The 19,942-nt window shown below is 36.8% G+C and overlaps 1 long non-coding RNA gene across 1 annotated transcript in view; it reads right to left on the bottom strand.

Moving 5' to 3' along the window:
* Positions 1–12,411, bottom strand: part of LOC133639623 (uncharacterized) — a 19,559-nt gene extending 7,148 nt beyond the window's left edge. The window contains exons 1-2 of the long non-coding RNA XR_009823824.1: positions 12,320–12,411; positions 1,812–1,884 (exon numbers count right to left, since the gene is read on the bottom strand). This is a non-coding gene — a long non-coding RNA (uncharacterized LOC133639623). The remainder of the gene's footprint in view (positions 1–1,811; positions 1,885–12,319) is intronic.
* Between the last annotated feature and the right edge of the window lie 7,531 nt (positions 12,412–19,942).

Below are 19,942 nucleotides of genomic sequence, written 5' to 3'. Positions count from 1 at the left end.
AGATCACCCTCTCAACAAGGTGAGAGGAGACAAGTTAAATTCTAATGAGGCCCGCCAGCTAACAAACATGACGAGGCTATGTTCGCATAGTTCCGAGGTGTCACGACCATCGGGCAGAGGATGAGGAGGCCATGCACACCACACCATTTACAGTTACTTCTACAATTACAGCGCTAATACCTGCAAAGTACAACTTCTGGCAGACGCCCTCCATCAGTTCCCTCACACGCCTCTCCTGGCTGCAATTACATGCATGCATATATGTATAGCACATCATAAAGTCCTCCACTAAAACGGCATTTCAATTATTCGACTCTTTAATGTTGCATCTGTTCCAATGTGAGCCACGTTCAAGTCTATTATGGATACCTCAAACCATTTGACTGCTAGTAATTGTTTTCCTCAGCGGAAAAAAAAAAAGACTAAATGAAGTGGACCAAAACTAAGCCTTTTATCTCCATGTTGCCCCCTGGCAGCAAAACATCGGAAAATACTGAACTCGTAAAGGGAAAAAATACAAATAATAAGTGCATCCTTTTGGCATTAGACCAGGGAGAAGCACACAATGTAAATACAGAAAGGAAAATAGAGTTATGTTTTTGTTGCCCACATTGGCTCCATAATCAAATTTTATGTCTGCCTTTTTATTCGGATCACATTTAAATGTCCTGTGTTACGATTATAGTAATCCCTCGTTTATCGCTGTTAATTGATTCCAGACATGACAGCGATAAAGGAATTTCCGCGAAGTAAGAATCATTCATTATAAATCCAATATTTTCATAGTTAGAGCATTAAAAACATGTTTACTATAGTACCTGTATTGTTATGAGAGCCCTCAGACATGAAATAACACATTTTAGTCACTTTTACACTCTTTTAATCCAATACAGTGAAAACTCGATTTACAAATGTAATTTGTTTTTAAACATGGTTGGTAAATCGGAAAATGTTATAGTGAAGCAGACTTCGCCATAAGAAACAATGTAAACATGAATAATAGGTTATGATCTTGACAAAAGTCTATATTTTAGTAAAAAAAAAAACACTTTTAATACACATTCTGTATATACACTCATATATACATACTTATATACACATGTATACATATATACATATGTGTAAATATATATAAACAGTAGACATAGCACACACTCACATATATACATACACGTATATACACACACACACATATATACATATACCTACATATATATATACTGTATATATAACCATACATACATACATATACACATATACGTTAGGTCAGGAAAAAACACAGAGGCAGGTTTCCCTGCTCGTCAGGGGATTGTATCTGTTAATTCATTCCCTGACGAGCAGGGAAACTGCGAAACAGGCTTGTAGGGATGATGTAGCCTCTGTGTTTTTTCCTGACCTAACGTATATTCCCGCTCCAAAACATGTTTTATATTCTAGTTTCTTCAAAATAACCAGCCTTTGCTCTGATTACTGCTTTGCACACTCTTGGCATTCTCTCGATGAGCTTCAAAAGGTAGTCACCTGAAATGGTTTTCACTCATAGTTTTGATGCCTTCAGTGACAATCTACAATGTAAATAGTCATGAAAATAAAGAAAAAAGCATTGAAATGAGAAGGTGTGTCCAAACGTTTGGCCTGTACTGTATATTTATTGATTTATTTATACACACACAATAGATCAACAATCTCTATTACCAAAACAACACAACAGCAACGGCAAGCTAAACTGTAAACCCGCGCACACCCACAAAAAGTCCCTTTGGTGCTCTGAAAAACCATGTTGCTACAATAAAAACAAATATATTCTTTACCTTGAACGAGAGTCCTCTTCTTCCGGGTTTCCTTCTCCTTTTTTGTACCCATATTGAGTAAACCAGACAAAACCTGGAGAATGGTGGGAAAAGACACACACGCTGAACTAGCGACCGAGTAATGTACTACATAAACAAGATGTGACCTAGGGGGCTCCGCCTCTCCTTAATGGCTGCGCCCGTGTGTACTGTAATGCACAGGATGTGACGTCCCCAAAATAGCACCAAAAATGAATGAATGAAGCGTTGGTGCAACGAGACATGGTTCGCACACAGAGGCTTATTTGGCTCGATCCAAAAGTTCGGAAAAAGAGGGGTTCGGAAATCGAGATTCCGCTGTAAAGTAAAGCTGCTAATTGAAGTGCGACGTGACAGACACATTTCTAACTTTCACTTTCGCTTATACTGTACAGACGGTATAAAAGAAAATTGTGGTGCTTTTGAAACATCCAGCCATTTTCTACCGCTTGTCCCTCTTGGGGTCGCGGGGAGCCTATCCCAATCACTTTTTAATACTTGAAAACTGGTGACCGGCCCGTGCCTACCCAGGACTGTTTTGAATTCAACCAAACCGGGCACAAGGACTGATCACAAATCCTTCATATTTTATTTGAAAACAAAACACTTTTCTATAAATTAAATCGATGTATCTATGATTAAATTACTTTAATCGTTTGTTTATCTATTTATTTATTATCCGTTCATATTTTTTTGTTTGCTTTGATTTATTTTTATTTTTTTTGGCATTGTTTGGATTTAAAACAAAAACATATTATTTTGACATTGAGGGCAGACAATAGAAGTATGCTGTATGTCAGTGGTGTCCAAAGTGTGGCCCGGGGGCCATTTGCGGCCCGCAGTTCATTTTTTAACGGCCCCACGGCACATTTTAAAAATACGATTGAAAAAAATTTAAAACCTTAAAAGTGTTATTTAAAGAGCAAACAGGTGAAATGTAACAAGAAAATGTAGCAATGTTTACTCTAATCAAATAAAGCTGCCATGTAGGCTGTTTCTTTCTTTAAAAAATAATAATGAATCAAAATCAATGTCATTATGAATTATTGACCTATTCAAGGCTCCAATTACGTCACATTAATTATTTAGAGATATTTTTTGGGGAAAATGTTGCATATTTTGTGTTTGCCATGTAAAAAAACTAGCTGTTTTTTTAAAATAAGGGCCTAAAACGAACAAACAAAAAACATAAACAACAATAAAACGTATAATTGACAGATAGATCTTAAGTTGATCTCGAGATTATTGTGTTAAAAGTAAACAGTAAAAAAAAAAAAATTATAATTTATTTTTTAACACTTTAGTGAGTAGGACCCTTTTGGATCCCCTACAATTTTAGTGTGATTAGTTTTTAAGTGTCATTGCTCAAAAAAATAATAATGAATTAAAATCAATGGTGTTATGAGTTATTGACCTTTTTAAGGCTCCAATTATTATATAATCTCAAATATCCCACTTAAAAATTTTATTGGGTGAAAATATTGCATATTTTGTGTTTTTTTCATTAAAAAAATGGGTTTTCTTTGACAAAAAGAGCATACAATTTAAATCTTTAAAAAATGTTGTATTGACAGACCTAATGTTGATCTAGAGATTTAAAAACTTGAATAATAACAAATAATAATACTGAATAATGGATCAAAACCCTTTGTGGTCCCCGGGATCAAGCCTGAGTGGAAGCCTAAATGTATATTTTTTATACATATATTGTATTGGTTTTTAAAATAAAAAATATCAAAATGGCCCCTGCTAGCTTTGATTTTTCAATGTGCGGCCCTCAGTGGAAAAAGCTTGGACACCCCTGCTGTATGTGAATATAATGTAATGGATGAGAATGTCTGATGGTGGACGTCAATTACGTATATTTATTGATAAGTGCATTAGCGCGTGTGAATCAGGTGTAAAATGTGTCTAAAACAATGCATTTTCTGAAGTTAACATTTGTTTTTCCTGTTATTTTTTCATTAATGTTTGTTGCGAGGTCTCAACAAATCGAATAAATCATCACTTGCAAGGAGGAAAGGTGTAAAGCAAAAGTTAATTAAAAGGGCAAAGCGTTCGCTAAGGTTATGTCAAAAAGAGAACTCGGTCTGAATATAATGCTGAATCAAAGAAGCACACACACACACACACGCGCACACACACACACACACATACACACACACACACACACACACACACACACCAGGTTGTCAGAGTGATTATGTTCATTCACTCTGTGTCCTCTGTTAGATAAGAGTGCCAGGCAAATGCAAATGCATGGCTGTCAGAGTGCCCATGAGCAAAGCAAAGCAAGGCGAGTGTCTCTCGGTGCGGCCGTGAGCGAGCACGCCTCGCACCAGCCATCACTCATCAGGCCGTGACACATTGCAGCCCGAGCTTAAGGTGAAATTAAAGACACAGGACGGGAATAGAATTTCTGTGTCAACACCATTTTCACCACGTGAAAAATGCCTTTTGTCAAATCAGCGGATGAAAGAGGGCCAGCAATGAAAACTCTTTTTTTTTTCATTGGTAATCCGTTACGAAAGGTTCAAATCGTAAGAAAGGTGAAGCAGTTTCCACTGTTAGAAGTGAATTAGTGAAGTTAATTATATTTATATAGCGCTTTTCTCTAGTGTTTCTAAGTTCCATTTAAACCAGTGTGGGTGGCACTGGGAGCATGTGGGTAAAGTGTCTTGCCCAAGGACACAACGGCAGTGACTAGGATGGCGGAAGCGGGGATCGAACCTGGAACCCTCAAGTTGCTGGCACAGGCACTCTATTAACCGAGCTATACCGCCCCATAGAAATAATGCAAATCTAATTGATCTATTCCAGACACCAAAAATATGAACAAAAACACATTTCATAGAGAATAATTACCGTTTTAGGCACAGAAAACAATGCATAATATACCGTATTTTCCGGACCATAGGGCGCACTGCCGATGAATGGTCTATTTTCGATCTTTTTTCATACATAAGGCGCACCGGATTATAGGGCGCATTAAAGGAGTCGTCATTTTATTTTTTTTCTAAATGTAAAACACTTTCTTGTGGTCTATATAACATGTAATGGTGGTTCTTTGGTCAAAATGTTGCATAGATTATGTTTTACAGACCATCTTCAAGCCGCTTTCTGACAGTCGCTTCCCGATGCGCCGTTTTGTGGGCGGTCTTATTTACGCGGCTCACCTTCGGCAGCGTCTTCTCCCCGTCATCTTTGTTGTAGCGGTGTAGCGTGCAAGGACGGGAGGGGAAGAAGTGTCAAAAGATGGAGCTAACTGCTTTAATGACATTCAGACTTTACTTAAATCAATAACGGAGCAGCATCTTCTCATCCGGAAACAACAACACAGGAAATGTGTCCCGTGAAAAACCATCTGACCAGAACTCTCTAATAACTAAAGTTCCTTGGGTGAATAATGTAAACTCACTACACCGGTATGTTTTAACGTTTTCATGGCGAATTTACTGAGATATATAAGTCAGAACCTTACACTTTACTTTATATTAGAAATAGCAACAACGGAGGATGAATGTCCCATAAGATAAGAGAAAAACAAGAAGCTTATCGACTACGTGGTCGGCACGGACTACAAACGCACAAATTTTCAGGACTTATGCAGATCCCAAATACAGATCAGCAGGTACCAGGTTAGAAAAGTTGCTTTTGCATAATATTGCGAAACAAAATGCCAGATATGTTTTCCCTTATACACACACCATAATAATACTCGTATCTTTAATGCACTGACAATCCATAAAGCGGTGCGGCTTCATAGCTTATATTTTGATAGATTTTTGAACGCCGTGTATAATGTTCTATATTTTTAATGGAACATATAAGATGTTGCTGTTGTTTACTTGAGTCATATTGCCATCATAGTGCAGTCTACACATATCTCTTATGTTGGACTGCCATCTACTGGTCACACTTATCATTACACCATGTACCAAATACAATTGCTTCGAGGTTGGTAAGCAAAACCAGAATTATTCCGTACATTAGGCGCACTGTCGAGTTTTTTAAAAAAAAGGTGCGCCTTATAGTCCGGAACATACGGTACATGGAAACAAACAGAATGACCAAAAATTAACATTTAACATCACTTTTACCTTCATTGAAGACACTTGTTGGTGAAGATGGCGATGAACGGTGTCATGTTTTGTCATGATTGGTTTCAACCTATGACCTTTTCCTTATTTTCCACATTTTGTCATTATTTCCTGTGTTTTTCTTGGTTTTTGAGTTCATTTCCTGTCTAGTCCTTTTATTTTCTAGGCTCCTTACTGTTTGTCCCCGTTCTCTGTTGTTGCAACACTCCGTAGTGGCCTGAGAGCGCTGCTCTCAACACCTGTCCCTGGTTTTGGCAATCAGGAAGCGCAGCTGATCCAGATTGCCCAATTACCGTATTTTTTTTTTCACCACGCTTTGAACCCTGCAGCTTATAAATTGATTGTTCTTTGTCAACAGCCATCCTATTCGTATTCAACAAATAATTTTCATTCAACACCGACAGAGACACTGAAAAGGTGTGATATCGTGTGTGCTATGGCGCCATCGTTTGGACAAGTTTCCTCGCTGCTGGTGTTGCAGGTCAAAAATGTAGTTCCTATTTCGTGCCTTAAACCGGAAGGATAACCATCCGTAGCGTTTCTACTCAAAATAATTCTTCATTTATCGCTTCAAGCAAGGTTTGTAAGTTTTACAATACAACTAAAACTATTCATGCTTACTAAACCATCCCATGTGTAATGTCTGTGGGAGTGTTTTCGTGTTTGTTTGTATGTGCTATCGTAATGTAATCAAGTTAGCGTCACTAGCATTAGTGAATATGCTACACGTTGTATTATAATTTATTAACAAACAGCACCATGGAGTTATTAAGTCTGTTTCGCGGATTGGAGAGCTAGCTTCTGCAGCTAGTTGGTCCATGACGATGACTTCGGTTTTGTTTGATCAGCCGTTTTACTGCCGTGTTACAGATACCGTTTGGAAACAATTAAGGTATGTAAATAAACATTTACAAAATCGTTCGTACCGTTATATATCTGTGGCATATCTGCAGCTAATATCTGTAAAAATATATACTTCTTCTAAAATTTGGTGGAGGTGGCTTTAATATCGATGTGCTTTGTAGCCCAGAAAATATGTTAGTTTGGTTTATCGCCCATGTCTTCCTTCACTTTGACGTTGGTTCATTATCTTCCATAGGTCTCAGTACAGTGAGAGTGCGTCTCCTATGATTTTGGATCATGTACGGTTTTTTTGTCCACACTGATGCTACCTCAGTTATCTCTAATAAAAGGACCTATCACCATCACTTCACCTACCGCCTCTGCATCCTGGTGTCCAGACCAACACAACAGCATAGAAATAGGGGAGGTTCGCCACATGGAAGGCACCTTCATACTTTGCAACAAGATCTTTCTTGAATTCATTAGTGTTTCTCACCTTCTTTACCAGAGAGCTGGTATTATATGGGTACAGGGTTTAAGTTTATTTCGAACATGGATACAATTACAATTTAGTTCATCACAAAATCTTCAGTTTCTCCTTACAACATGTTCGAAAAGGAATACTTTATTTAATCCTACCCCTTTCTCATTTCAGAGCAATTACTAACACACTTGATCACTTCCTGTTCTCCTTTAATACACAATTCACTCCACAAATAATATTCGCAACTTTTTTTGGCCTCGTTATTTTGTAGTTGTAGTGAATTAAAAAAAGCACAAAGATTGAGTCACCATTGTGGGGCTTCTTTGTTTGGGTATTTAAGTCCACAGATTTAATATGAGGGCAATTGTACTAGTTTGTTATGCGTACAATAATCCGCAATAAGAGTAGCAGACGAAAACTGGGGCGAAATTTTGACAATTTTTGTTAAATTGAGTCATACAAAAAGTGTTGCGTATGAAGTCCATGAAAATTAGAGTGTGTTGACATATTGAAGGAAGTTTCGACAAACTACAATTCTTGCCTGTCTATGCAAGTTTCAGACATCAGCGGCCATGTTTCTGTTCACAAATTTATAGCTAATACACAGTAGGGAAGGGATTTGTATGGCCTGGTTGGACCTTGCATGAGAGGAATCATTTTGCAATCCATTCTGCTGAAAACGATAGAAAGCGCCACTGTCCCCAGCAACTGGCGCCGTGGTCAAAGTGAAAACTACCATTAAACACATTTTAGGACATTCAACTCTACTGTCGTCCAGCGGCTTAAGTGGGTGATGCACCCCCCAATTCGTCACGTTTCATGTGTCAGGTAAACCGCGACGAATGGGGCCATATTAATCCCCTTCTGACTGTACGTATGTCGTAATCACGATCTTCGCCAACAAAGATGCTCTCTTGCATGCACGCTAGTACAAAGTGTGAAAAGTGATCACGTTTAGTGTCCAGGCTGAAAGGTGGTGTTTTGGGCCCGCTTCACATATCATTCCTCCGTCTTGTCCACAAAGTACACCTGACTTTTAATGATCATGTCAAATATTTCTACAGTTGAGGTGTCAGAAATATCCATGTGACTTTTAGCCAGCCTTGCTTTTTGATCTGCATGAAGCTTTGTTTTTGAGAATAATGCATCCTAAAACCAAGTATGTTTGAGTTCTTCTTCCTATCTGGATCTTTGGGACTTTCTGTTTCTAATTGTTTTTTGTTTTTTTAGTTAAACCTCCAGCTGAATTTTCTACATTCACAACATTTTGTAGGCAGCAATATGAGATGTGATTGAAAATGGAATATGTGCAATGTTGAATAAAGAAAACTATAATATATTCAATAAAAACTCTTAAAACAACTTGTTTTTTCTCCAAGACGTGTTTTTTTATGTCTCATCCTGAGTATTTTTCAACGCAATTTGGTCAGGTGAGTTTTAGGTTATATTGTGTATCCATCCCGATATACGATAAGTCGATATTGCCCAACACCTGATTTCTGATACGCATATAAACCAATATCGACACAAACATGCAGTTATGTTTGTGTAAAACACGGCAAAAATTGCAATGTATGTTATAGAAAAAAATGCCATATATATTTTGTTTCAATAAAATACAGTAGTCATTACAGTTAAGTGAATAAATAACAGTATACTATCAACACTCGATAAAGGTAAGTCTAAGAACAAATTAACAAATAAGAATCTAATTTATGGAGGGTCAAATGGGACAAAATTAAATAACTAAATAAATCTTTTGATAATTAAATAAGCCATTATTTAAATATAGTTGGAATTAAATTCAATTAAATAAATAAATAAAAGTTTGATAATTAAATAAGCCATTATTTAAATATAGTTGGAATTTAATTTAATTAAATAAATACTTATTTTGATGATTATATAAGCCATTATTTAAATATAGTTGGAATTAAATGAATGTAATTTAAAAAAAAGTTTGATAATTAAATAAGCCATTATCTAAATATAGTTGGAATTAAATTAAATTAAAAAAAGTTTGATAATTAAATAAGCCATTATTTAAATATAGTTGAAATTAAATACGTATGTTAGTGTGTCAATGTACCTAATGTAAGAGTACATTTAATTGTTTAATCATATAGATTTTTTTTTTCAAGCAGAACAATAACGTCCCAAATATAGTCTCGTATTTTCTACAAAAAAACCCTAAGAGTAATATTATAAAAAAATTAAAAAAACATTTTGGGTGTCTGAAAAGGAGAAGGAAAACGTGAGATTCTTTATCAACAATTCAGAACATACATAATCATCTGATATTATTTCCATAAAAAGTATTATTGATTTCATTATTTCATGATTTTATTAATTAATTCATAAATAAATATTAAATAATTAAAATAGTTAATAACATCATTACGTAATTAATTTAGGGGGTCCACAGAGGTACTCTCGTACCTCTAATAATCGTTTATAATTTCTTAATAATCCCGGCTGCAATTTTTCCACAAATGTAAATGCTTAAAATACACATGAACATTGAGCCAATTTAATGTCATGTGTTTAAATGTGAATAAATAATAACATGATTATATTCATGCTAGCTTTTAGGATACCTAGCGATTAGCCCTCTCGTTATCAGCTAGTGATTGGCACACTAGTTGTCAGCTAGCGATTGGCATGTTCATTTCCAGCTATAGATTAATTAGTTATAGCTAGTTGCCAGCTAACGTTTAGCATGCTAGTTGCCGGCTAGCGATCAGCGCGCTAGTTGCCAGCTAGAAATGTGCTTTCTAGGTGCCAGTGAGGGATTGGTACTTTAGTTATCATCTAATGATTAGCGCGCTAGTTGACAGCAGGTGATTAGCATGCTAATTGAGAGCTATTGTTTAGTGCAAACTATCAGCTAGTGATTAACGCCTTAGTTTTCAGCTTGCGATTGCCGCATTAGTTGCCAACTAGCAATTAGCGCACTAGTTGTTGGTTAACGATCAGTGCGGTGGTTGCCAGGTAAAAAAATATTGTAATTGGCAATTAGCAATTAAGGCGTTAGTTAGTTGTCAGCTAGCGATTAGCACCCCCATTTTCAGCTAGCAATTGGCGCGCTAGTTGCCAGCTAATGATAAGCACGCTATTTGTCTGCTAGCGATCAGCGTGGAAGTTGCAGGTAGAAATTACAGTTCGAGTTGCCAGCTCGCAATTAACACGTTAGTTTTCAGATAGCAATTGGTGCGCTAGTTGTCAGCTCGTTATTAGCATGCTAGTTGCCAGCTGGCGATTAGAGTGCTAGTTGCCAGCTAGCTACTGGTATTATTGAATATCGTGAGTGTGCACAATAACAAGGTACCTTTAAAGGCCTACTGAAATGATTTTTTATTTATTTAAACGGGGATAGCAGATCCATTCTATGTGTCATACTTGATCATTTTGCGATATTGCCATATTTTTGCTGAAAGGATTTAGTATAGAACAACGACGATGAAGTTCGCAACTTTTGGCCGCTGATAAAAAAAAGCCTTGCCTATACCGGAAGTAGCGTGACGTCACAGGAGGAAGGATTCCTCACAATTCCCCGTTGTTTACAATGGAGCGAGAGAGATTCGGAACGAGAAAGCGACGATTACCCCATTAATTTGAGCGAGGATAAAAGATTCGTGGATGAGGAACGTTAGAGTGAAGAACTAGAGAGGCAGTGCAGGGTGTATCTTTTTTTGCTCTAACCGTAATTTAGGTACAAGGTCTCATTGGATTCCACACACTCTCCTTTTTCTATTGTGGATCACGGATTTGTATTTTAAACCACCTCGGATACTATATCCTCTTGAAAATGAGAGTCGAGAACGCGAAATGGACATTCACAGTGACTTTTATCTCCACAACAATACATCAGCGAAGCTCTTTAGCAACTGAGCTAACGTGATAGCATCTGGCTCAAATGCAGATAGAAACAAAATAAATAAATCCCTGACTGGAAGGATAGACAGAAGATCAACAATACTATTAAACCATGGACATGTAACTACACGGTTATAATTCTCAGCCTGGCAAAGCTCAACAATGCTGTTGCTAACGACGCTGAAGCTAACTTAGCAACTTAGCAACCAGACCTCACAGAGCTATGATAAAAACATTAGCGCTCCACCTACGCCAGCCAGCCCTCATCTGCTCATCAACCCCCGTGCTCACCTGCATTCCAGCGATCGACGGCGCGACGAAGGACTTCACCCGATCACAGATGTGGTTGCCGGCTAGCATCGGCTAGTGCGTCTGCTATCCAAGTAAGTACTCCTTGTTGTGTTGCTACAGCCAGCCGCTAATACACCGATCCCACCTACAACTTTCTTCTTTGCAATCTCCATTGTTCATTAAACAAATTGCAAAAGATTCACCAACACAGATGTCCAGAATACTGTGGAATTGTTCGATGAAAACAGAGCAGTTTGTATGGTGACACATTGGGTACAAATACTTCCGTTGCCGTCGTGACGTCACGCTCATACGCATCATACATAGACGTTTCCAACCGGAAGTTTAGCGGGAAATTTAAAATTGCACTTTATAAGTTAACCCGGCCGTATTGGCATGTGTTGCACTGTTAAGATTTCATCATTGATATATAAACTATCAGACTGCGTGGTCGGTAGTAGTGGGTTTCAGTAGGCCTTTAAGACCAATTTAATGTAAAATACAATCATAATTTCATATCAAATTGTATAGGGAAGGGGCCCCTTCTTTTCATCACTTTGAGGGTCTTTGTCATCTCAGTGTGGGAACTGGAGAGTAAACATCACGCTAAACTCTATCCATTATAAACACATGAGCCGTCGCTGTAGAGTCGGGTACTTTACTGGGTTCATTCAGAGTTAAAACTGTCAAAAAAGACAGAAAATATAAAGATTAAAGTGCCTGTTGGCTTTTAAACATGACAATGCATAATTTAATGCAGTCGGAATTAGCATAATTTGCGATTAGCATAGCGGGTTTTTTAACATCGTTTTTAAACATAAATTATAAAGTATTTGCATGAAATAATGACTGATATCTGTACACAAACAACTGATCAATGCACCACCACTACTTACGACATTGATTTGTCAGTCCTGTGTTAAGGATGCGAACAGATTGCGGCTGACGCTCAAATCCTGATGGCTTCCCGCTCTGTCCTTGTTTTGACGACAACAGGAAGTGATGTACCTGTGCATCTGACGAAATTGTTCCCACCAGAAACAAACTAAAATGACATGGCCTTACAAAATAAGATAGTTAACATTTGAGAAATATTTTTTATAAACATCACAAAAACAAATAATAATACAAAATTTAAAAAAAGTTTAACTTTTACATTATTGCATCAGAAACCACCTAAAAATGTTACATTAATGATGTAAAAATAGTATAATACGTCAGCAACATGGTGAACTAACTAACGTGTGAATGGGATTATAATTAGTATAACATGCTGACTATTTACATCTGATTAGTTATGAAAATGATCCATAGCTCCATAAATGTTGACACGTGTTTATGTGCACCGTCTCAGGGACACAGCCTTTTCTTTTACACCAGACTTTTACGCGCTCTTGTTTTTTAGAAACCCGACGCTGAACGCCATTTAAATATTTTAAACGGGTCTTGGATGGTGCAATTACTTGACTCTTGGACAAACACCAGATCATCCATCAAGTTGGTGACAGGCATGACTGTTCAGCCAGGGCGCCGCCTCTTTACCTTCCCTCTAAGGCCCTGGGAAAGACATGGAGTTCCATCCGTGTAACATGGGAACACTAACAATAACATTGTACAAGGCTGATTATTTCATAATTTTTGTTTACGGTGGCAGACAAACGTGCAGCAGCTCGTGATGTGCGGATCGATAATGAAACATCGATACCACCGATACCAGCTCATTGTGCTTTGATATCGATTCTCAGATCAAAATATCAATATTTTTGATACTTTAGTTCAGGAGTGTCCACACTTTGTCCAAGTCAAAGCATGCTGGGGCCATTTTGATATTTTTTCATGTAAAAAAATTAAAATGCTAAAAACAGATATTGTGTCAGTTTTTTATTATAGGCGACTAAGTATATGTTCATTAATTATTAGTTGGAACATTTCAGCTCTTTCTCATTTGTTTATACTTTTATCTTACATTTTTACTATAGTTTTTTCCCCCATGTAAGAACAGAATACAAATATATATATATATATATATATATATATATATATATATATATATATATATATATATACATATAATTCAGAATACAAATATATATATATATATATATATATATATATATATATATATATATATATATATATATATATATATATATATATATATATATATATATATATATATATATATATGTATATGTATATATTTGTATTCTGTTTTTACATGGGGAAAAAAACTATAGTAAAAATGTTTACACAACGTGCCAACTTCATTGATTTTGGGTTTTATATTAGTATAACACCATTCAACCCTACTTTGGAAGTTAATTTGTGTCTTTATTACCAAAACTTTTTTTTGACATTGTAACTGAATTTTTTTGTTTTTGACTTTCAAATATTTCTGGACTGAATGTTTCTGCTCTGCATTTTTTTGCACTGACTTTTATTATAAATAATGTTTTATATACTGCATTTTTATTTATTTATTTATTTTTATTTTTTACCAAACTGCATTTTTAAACACACACATTTTCTGTAATTGCAAACAATTATTCAATTGCAAACAACAATTAAATAATTCCAAAATTACCCTTTGGCAATGAAGACACAATCTACCATCCATATTTAGCTAATATACCTAATTATTAATGAAATATTTAAATTTTCAGAACATGTCGAGGGACACAAGAAAACTAGATGAAACTGCAAGCTCAGCAGAAACAAAAGGCCCCCAGGCAGACGCCTGACTTGCAGTTCTCTTCCAAAAATGTTAAAGGTCAGTGTTTTCCTGAGTGGGCAACCCCAATTCTTGTTTACTAGATATAAGCTATATCGCTCTGAGGGTAAAAGAATTTTGCGAAGGTGGGCTGTGCGAGTGTGCGACACCCGAATGAGTCGAGGCAGAGGACGGGCGGGAGGGAAAATCCGAAAATGAGGTACTAAAAAGGCAGACCAATCACAGCTCTGTGGTCTGCGTCACCATTGAAGCCAAGCTAGTGTTATTGTCCGGCTTGGGTGTCGTGTTGGTTGTGACCTGAGGCTGTAGAGTCGGTAGGCGAAGTGCATTTAAATGTATTCATCAACAAAAATAAAGAATTAGTGCAGCAGGGAAGTGCACAGGCAGCATAGGGAAAGCTATGCACGTTTAGCTACAAAGCATTTTTTTTTTTTAAAGAAGACAGGGCTGGGATTGAAAGAATCCTTTTCGGTGAAATTTGTATTATTTATCACTCACTTTATGGTTTTTAGTACGTTTTATTTTTGTTACTGCATGTAAAAAATGTACACTGTTATCACATCATTTCCCCATTGTGGGATAAATAAAAGGCTATCCTGTCCTAACCGGTAACAGGTGTGTCCTGATTGCCAATCAGGGACGGGTGACGAAGCCAGCGCTCACACAGGAGAAGTAGTGGCAAAAAGGAGGCCAACAGGAAATAGAAAACAAAAGTAAGAGTGCTGAACAGGAAATAAAACCAACTGGAAACTAATAATGGTAATAATAAGAATTTTTTTGGAGGTGCGTGTAAAAGTCAGAGAGGGAGTAGCCGGCACGAGAGAATATTTCAGCCTTAATGTGCTAGCTTAATGCTAGTTTACACTGGATTTGCCTTAGATACGGCACCGATTAGCATGAGCGATTTTACATGGCGATTTTAACACCTCCCGCCAATGGCGCACGTTACAATTAGACAGCTGGCGTGTAATAAATGCAATACTTACAGTATAAACACTTTGTACGACTCAACAAAAGAAAAGGCTGGCACATTCAACCTAAAGGCAGGAACTACTTCCTGACTAAGGCAACACACTGTAGTCTAAACACTGCTGCCTCAAACGTCTTGGAACTGCAACTGCATGCAAATATGTAATACTTGCAAATGAGACTCACAAGTATTATTAAACAATTATAATTTATTAATATATTTGAAAACACACAAAAGTACAGAAAATTGGTACCTTTCTCAATTCCTAGGTATCAGGAATCGGTACCGTATGATCTCAAATGTTCATTATTATTGACCTGAGCAAGGCCTTCGACAGCTCCTAGAGACCGTACAGAGTAAACTTTTAATTCTATAGCAGTGGTTTGATGCTAATAAACTATCAATCAACTTAAATAAAACAAAATGTAATTTTTTGGGGAAATAAGAAACTTAACATATCGTGTCACATCAGAGTTTCTAATATGGAAATAGAAAGGGTGTATTCAAATACATCTTTGGGAATCTATATAGATGGCAAATTTAATTGGACATTGCACATAAATATACTCAAGTCCAGGGGTGTCAAACATACGGGAACAGGTTTTATCTGGCCCGCGGGATGAGTTTGCAAAATATAAAAATGAGACGAAATTTTTAAATGAAAGAAACTGATGTTCTACATGTGTCCACTAGATGTCGCAATATAAATTCTTTGTATCTTTGTAGATTATGCTACATATTTAAAAAATAAAATAAACCAGTGCACCAGTCGAGGAAAATGAGAAAACTACATAAATAACATCCTGTAATTTGATTTTGATATTATTTTTTACCTTTACAGATTGAAAATTAACACCAATGAGTTGACTGATGAACATTATCACATAATTTATTCTGAAAGTATAAATAACGACAAATAAAGATAGAATACTATTAACCGCAACATGTAAGTGTACAAAAAACCTGAACAACATTATGATCTGTACATTTTCAGAATCTGATTCTTCGATTTTTAAACAAAGAAAACAATCTGGAGTTGTCTTTATTTTTAACTTATCGTGCCGTGATTTTATAAGTCCGGCCCACTTGGGAGGTAGATTTTTCTCCATGTAGCCCCTGATCTAAAATTAGTTTGACACCCCTGCTCAAGACAAAGAGCGTTAAAAGTATTGCTATGTTATATAAATTTAAAACTTTGTAAATCAAAATGGTCTTAACATGTTGTATAATTATTTCGTACTTCCATATCTTAATTATTGTGTTGAAATCTATGGTAATAGTTATAAATCCCACACCAACTCACTTACTTCAAAAGAAAGCCATTGGAATTGTAAATTATGCAGATTATTATGCTCGTACCAATGCTCTTTTCATTCAATGAAAAACGTTAAAATTACATGACCTTGTTGACCTCAACACTGCCAGCGTGACGTATAAAGGTCATAAACGCATGCCGCCTCGGTGTCTACAGGAGAGGTTCGAAACCAGGGAGAGTCCCTACGACCTCAGGGGTTCATCTGTCTTTCCGAAAGCAAACATGAGAACTAGTTTCAAAAGTAGATGTGTTTCCGTCAGGGGGGTTCATCTGTGGAACAGCTTGCATGATGCCTTAAAATTTTCCAGTTCCATTCACACATTTGAAAAAAACCTTTAAGACCAATCTCTTAGAGAAATATATCGCTCTTTAATAACCAGCAGTAGTTAATACTATGATCAATGTTGATTACAAAACTAAATGTGGTACGTAAATAATAATGGAAATATACGTCTTTGTATACAATATATTATTGGTACAAATGTTTAACCAACATGAATGAGTGTACATGGTCTATGTCTTTACTGTGTACCGTATTTTCCGGACCATAGGTCGCACCGGACTATAAGGCGCACCGCCGATGAATGGTCTATTTTCGATCTTTTTTCATATATAAGGCGCACTATAGGGCGCATTGAAGGAGTCATATTATTATTATTTTTTTTCTAAATGGAAAACACTTCATTGTGGTCTACATAACCACATGGTCTACATGTAGTTCTTTGGTCAAAATGTTGCATGGATTATGTTTTACAGATCATCTTCAAGCCGCTTTCTGACAGTCGCTTCAGGATGCGCCATTTTGTGGGCGGTCTTATTTACGTAGCTCACCTTCGTCTTCTCCCCGTCATCTTTCTTTTAGCGGTGTAGCGTGCAAGGACGGGTGTGGAAGAAGTGTCAAAAGATGGAGTTAACTGTTTTAATGACATTCAGACTTTACTTAAATCAATAACGGAGCAGCATCTCCTCATCTGCGGCTCACTAGTGCAATAATGCCGGAAATGTGTCCCGTGAAAAAAACGTCCGACCGGAACTCTCTAATAACTAAAGTTCGTTGGGTGAATAATGTAAACTCACTACACCGGTATGTTTTAGCGCTTTCATGGCAAGTTTACTGACAGATATTAGTAAGAACTTTACATTACTTTATATTAAATTTTCCTGAGGGAACTCTCCTGAAGGAATCAATAAAGTACTATCTATCTATTACAAATGGCAACAGCGGAGGATGAATGTCCCAAAACAAGAAGATAGAGAAAAAGAAGAAGCTTATCGACAACAGTGTCGGCACGGACTGCAAAGGCAAATTTTCAGGACTTATGCAGATCCCAAATACAGATCAGCAGATACCAGAAGGTAAGTGATGGAACCAGATCTTTTCCATATATCCATATTTAAGTGTTACTTTTTTACTTCCATAGTCATATTACAAAATAGCTAGTATTCTTCCTTCTTTCTCTCTCATAGTAATGTGTGTCGGCCTTCTAGCAGTAGAATGTAGGGTGTAGAGACAACTCAGTGAGTAGATAAAACAAGGAGGTGGAAGAGTACAGGGAAGGGAAAGCAAGGACAGACCGGATAGAGCCATGCATCGGGATAGAAATTGCAAGGCTTGTCTCGTTATTGTCAAAGCTTTGAGAATAAACAACAAAATACCAACTACTGCTTTTGGTGATCAATATAAACTTCAGCTTATGTGCCATTTAAGAATTTGGGAGTGACCAGCAGCTTAAAATCCCTGGGAGGAAGAGCTGGTCAACGCAACATAAGAAAAGTTGCTTTTGCATAATATTGCGAAACAAAACGCAATATAATATGTCTTACCTTATACACACACCATAATAATACTCATATGTTGAAGCACAGTACAATCCATCAAGCGGTGAGGCTTCATAGCTTACCAAAGTCGTACTAAGACATTTTGATAGATTTTTGAGCCCCGTGTGTAATGTTCTATATTTTCAATGGAACATATACATATCCTTTACTTGAGTCATATTGCAGTCTCCAGGTATCTCTTGTGTGTGACTGCCATCATATTGCAGTCTACACGTATCTCTTATGTTTGACTGCCATCTACTGGTCACACTTATCATTTCACCATGTACCAAATAAAATAGCTTCGAGGTCAGTAAGCAAAACCAGAATTATTACGTACACTAGGCGCACCGGGTTATAAGGCGCACTGTTGAGTTTTGAGGAAAAAAAAGATTTTAAGTGCGCCTTATAGTCCGGAAAATACGGTGTATATATTTGAACAGTGTTTATGCTTTGTACAAGGTGTATTTAAAATATGTTGTGTGAAAGAAATTTCACATTTCTATGAAGTCTCCTGGTTTTACTGCATCGTGTTATAGGGTTTGTTATTAGAGTTAGGCGAAATAAGTGTTTAACTTCAGCCTAAACCAGGGGTGGGCAATTAATTTTTACCGGGGGCCGCATGAGCAACCCGAGCACTGCTGGAGGGCCACATCGACAATATTTCAATTAAATTTTGCTCTATATTATTTTTTATATATACCGTAAGATAAATAATAATAATAATAATAATAATAATAATTAATAATAATAGTAATACTTCAACATAGTGTGTAACAGCATTCCATGACTAATATAAATAAATGAACAATAATAATAAATGACAGTAAAATAAGCACACGTATGACTGAGGAGTCATAGTGTAACTTTGTGTGGTGTTTGAGTTGTCCGACTTTTTGTGTGGCCATAAACGCACCAGTGGTTTAGTGCTATGCGTGTTGGTGACAGATGACAAGTTGGTTTTGGCCTGGTTTGTACGGCAGAAAATTACTAGTTTTTCGAGATAGAATTGTTTTACTCATGTTTTTGGTGTGGTTATGTCCGAATATAAACAGTTTTGCTCAATAAATTGATCGATATAATTCCTGTCCTCGAAGCATCTCGATAGACGTTACAATAATTGAACGGTGTTCAATTGAACGGTGTTGACGAACACCGTTAGGGCCGCTTGTTGTCACTGTCACTCAAAGTTGCATTGCAAAATTACATAGAATAAATATGTTTATTTTGTTTAGAATTCAGATGGGATTTGATTTGGTGCGCGGCATATATTTGCTGCGCGCAGCAGACGCTTGAACAGTGCGCAATTGCGCAGGCGCGCACCTTAGAGGGAATGTTGCTTTGCAGTCCATGTCTTGTTGGAAACACGCCATTCTTCATCAACTTTTCTCTTTTTAGCGTCTCGGGTGTAAACCGTGCATCACTTGTCGCTGCATGTGCACCTTCACTCGCAGGTTACACACGGACACACGCCCATAAATAATACTTTTCAAAATAAAAGCAGCACAGTTGTATTGCGCGCACGACATAGATGTTTTTTCAACTTTATTTTGTTATTTTATGATTGCAGCTGTTCACATTCACTCACAATCACGCACACGCATACGTCCACACGGAAGTAATACAAATAACGATTTTCAAAACAAAAGCAGCACCGTTGTATTGCACACTCGACATAGATACTT

This window comes from Entelurus aequoreus, linkage group LG02, assembly GCF_033978785.1.
Source record: "Entelurus aequoreus isolate RoL-2023_Sb linkage group LG02, RoL_Eaeq_v1.1, whole genome shotgun sequence".
Lineage (NCBI taxonomy): Eukaryota > Metazoa > Chordata > Actinopteri > Syngnathiformes > Syngnathidae > Entelurus > Entelurus aequoreus.
Note: the sequence above shows the minus strand (reverse complement) of the source record. Positions and strands in the feature narration are given on the sequence as shown.